Genomic DNA, 3,880 nt, shown 5'->3' with positions numbered 1-3,880 from the left:
AAAATATTACTTAAAAAGAACTATACTGAGATTAACCAACAAATTTCAATTGAAAGATGAAATAGAAAAAAAAAATTTTTTCCGAAACTCTAATTTTCAGGTAGCAACCACCAAAGTAAAAAGCGACTGAACAAAAAGAACAACTACGACACAGCCTACCTAACAAATAAAATGAACAGGTACAACAAAATGACATTTCAGCAAATGCATAATTTTAAAGAAAATCATTTTTTTATATATATGCATAAAAAATCATTACATTCTGAATTGCACTTTGAGAAATATGCAATAAATGACTGGAATACTGGATATTACATTAGTCAGCAATGTGAATGGAGTGAATATAACTTTACTATCTATTTATAGCATAATCATGTAAATGCTTCAAGCACATCATAAATTGTGAAAAAGCTGGATATGGAAGAATACAAAATGTCTATCATTCTATCTATCCTGGGGATAGATAGAATTCATGTAGCATACTTCGTTAATTTAACTTAGTCCAAAAGAAAGCTCTTAGTCAACAGAGCTGAAACTGTCGACACCTTGCCATCAACAGCAACAGCAATACTTTATGAAGTGGCAGTCCATCAGAACTCATTATGCATGTGAAAGACATTGCTGCATGAGAACCAGTACTTTTAAATCTGGTCCCTATCTACCTTGATGCCAGATACAATACTAAAGAGAATCTTTCTGAACTTGGTTATCAACACATGAAACCAACTACTAGAAGCTAAAATTTCATTCTTGGAATCATTTTGGCTAACAAAATACCCTTTCATAAGCTTAGTTCACAGACACTTTTGATCACTTACACTGTTGATAATATACTGAACTTGCCAGAACATTCAAACTCAAAAGTCAAATGAGGTGTTTCTCTCAAAAGTATATGGTATAAAACTGTTAAGTATTACATGTGTGAAAGAAGTTGTAATGGATATAACATATCTAATGATCCTATGGTTGAAATACCTGCATAGTATAGACCCTCTTCGTATTTTCTTATAGATCAACCATAGCCTGTTGCTGTTGGGGAATTCTTATGGTTTAAATAATGTTTTAAATGTTGTATGCCTTTAATTATATAAGATTAAACATACATAATAAAATTTTAAATAACATTAAGTTCCAAATTCTACTATAAGAGTCCCAGTAGGAAGGATGGAGAGAAAGAAATACTTGATGGTCAATGAAAGATTCTTCATTGAATGTATTGTCATTTGATTCACTTGTAAACATAAAAGTTCTTATAAGATATTTATAAAAAATGAATATTTTCTAACCCTACAAAAGTCAGCCTAAATAGGGGTCTTTGAATAATTTCAGCCCTTGGACTATTGATATTCTAGATCACTGCAATTATTATTTTTTTTTAAATGATCTTTTTTTGGTGTGCTTATTTTTCAGCAATATTTTTATTTGCTAGGTATGAAGAAAGGTGTGGTCCCCATGACCAATGCTAGTCCTTTGAAATTGGTAAGACTGATGCTGTTAACATGTTGCTTAAAACATTTCGAGATCACGAGCATACCTGTGGGCCAGAGGCTGGTCCATATCTGTGAATCATTGTATGTCAATTAGTCAGGAGGCCTTTCTCTGGATGCAATTTAGGATGCTTATGTGTGTTTGGCAGTAACACTGTCTTAGTTGTAGGTTTCACTTGAACTTTGAAAATTGCTGAGGGCTGAAGTATTTTCTATCTCTGAAGGTAGAAAATACTTCAAAGACCCTGAAGTCTTGAAGATGAAGTTCTAGCTATGTGTATTTGCTATGAATGATCTACAGTGATAGTGAGACCTAGTATTTGAGTTGACTGTGAGAGCTTTGGTTGCATGTGATTCATGTTTATAGATGATGAGGTGCAACAATATTTTCTTCATATCAGTGAGCAAAGCTTGCGTTTTTTTTTTTAATTGTTGATAGAGAAAAGTTTAGCATGACCTTATTGGAGGTTTCCTCCATTTATTATAGAGTCAGATAAGATTTATACATCTTTCCCTACTGATAAATTTAATGCCTTGCTTCTATTGTATACGCTGTCATGTTGATGTTCAGACAGTCTATTCCTTTATGGTATTTTCTTTTCTCTGTTACACTTTTGAATGTTTTGATAGCTAATTTTCCATCTTAATTACATTGGCATCTTTTACGAACTTCTAAAACCTTTGCATATTACTCCCAACAAATCCAAGACCATACTATCTCATAAATGAAAGTATATAATCATTTTTGTCATTCTCATAAGAACCTAACACATACTCTTGGATTGAACAGGCTATCATCACAGTAAAATAATCCTTTATTTTAACCTTTTTTAGGAGTTTTAATGTTATTTAGTCAGTAGTGAAAATTGAAAAGCTGATTATATTTTCTAGAAAAAGTAATAAACTATCAACTTAGAGAAATGTTAGACAATAACAATGAAAAAAAAGATTAGAACATTTTTATTGATAACATTTTCATTTAATACATCAATGAATCCACAAGAACAAAAAATAAATTTTTTAATAGACATTAAACTGCCCTAAAAAACATTTTTTCTAGAATCTCAGACCATAATTTAGCTGATACTTTTTTTTTATCCTAATTAAAATTTTCTATCGTGAAATAAAACCAAAAATAAATCTCAGTTGCATAAAGTAATCATTGGAGTTTCGTAAAATATATTCCAGATAAATTTACCCTAGAAACTGAATTATTAAAAGTAAGAGTGTAGATAGATAGATAAATAGATAGATAGATAGATAGATAGATAGATAGATAGATAGATAGATGGATAGATAGCTAGATAGACAAAAGTTGATTAAAACTCCTATTATGAAAACAAATCCAAATGGACAGAAATAATTCTGGTAAAAACTATCTAGAAATGACAAAGAAAAACAAACAAAAGATAAAAATAAAGTTAAATACCTTTCATCATTACGGGACAAATAGTTATAACCAGTATGAAATATATTCATAATGAAGGGGAAATTAATTTTAATATATGTCAGGACATCACAGACAGTATCAATGAATAATTAATATATTGATCAGGAATGTCACTTTAAAAAATACTGAATGATCAATTGGAAGCAGAACTCTTTGAGAAATATTTATTACCAATGATTTCAAACAGTTTTTACTCTAGAAAATGTCAAAAGAAAAAAAAAATTCAAACAATAATTTCATAATAATCACCACACATTCAATTCTGTGGGAATTAATACATTGTCTTGGGAACCAAATTATATCCTGAAATTTTGATTATTGTAATTTTGTACCATATGCTTTTCTTCACAGCTGAGAGGCAAAGCCAAAAGTGTTGACATTTTTGTAATAAAACATCCGTCTGATATACTATTTAGTACATAGAAGAGAAATCTTTAACAAATTTGTTTGCAATTTAATTTAATTCAGCAGTGTGCTTCAATAACTGAATTCTGTTGGCAAATTTTTGCTTGATAAGGTTTGTTGTTATGTAAGCCTGTTGGACTGCTTCATTAGCAACCTTTATAAGTAAAATCATTTCATAAGAAATTACCTAATGCTGGAATTATTAAGCAAATCAGAATAGATTATAAAATATTTTGTTCCGAAATTCTATTGCTACTTTTTAGAAGAGTTGTCATTCTTAGTAGTAAATTTTAAAGAAACTTGTGAATTTATTGTCCTCTATTTCTTTTACTATTATCAAGAAATTAGAGCGAGATAGATAAGGGTATATATCTTTCTTCCTAAAAAATTTTCATGTTTAATGATCTAAAATAAATTGTTAAAAATTTATGCAAAACTTACATGTTTCTTAAACTGGGTCAGATGAATGGAGATAAATGGACTATAAAAACAAAGCATGATCAAATGATATATATATATATATATATATATATATATA

Source organism: Octopus bimaculoides, chromosome 1 (assembly GCF_001194135.2).
Source record: "Octopus bimaculoides isolate UCB-OBI-ISO-001 chromosome 1, ASM119413v2, whole genome shotgun sequence".
NCBI classification, from domain to species: Eukaryota; Metazoa; Mollusca; class Cephalopoda; order Octopoda; family Octopodidae; genus Octopus; species Octopus bimaculoides.
The sequence above is the reverse complement of the archived record's forward strand: the minus strand, read 5'-3'. Positions refer to the sequence as shown.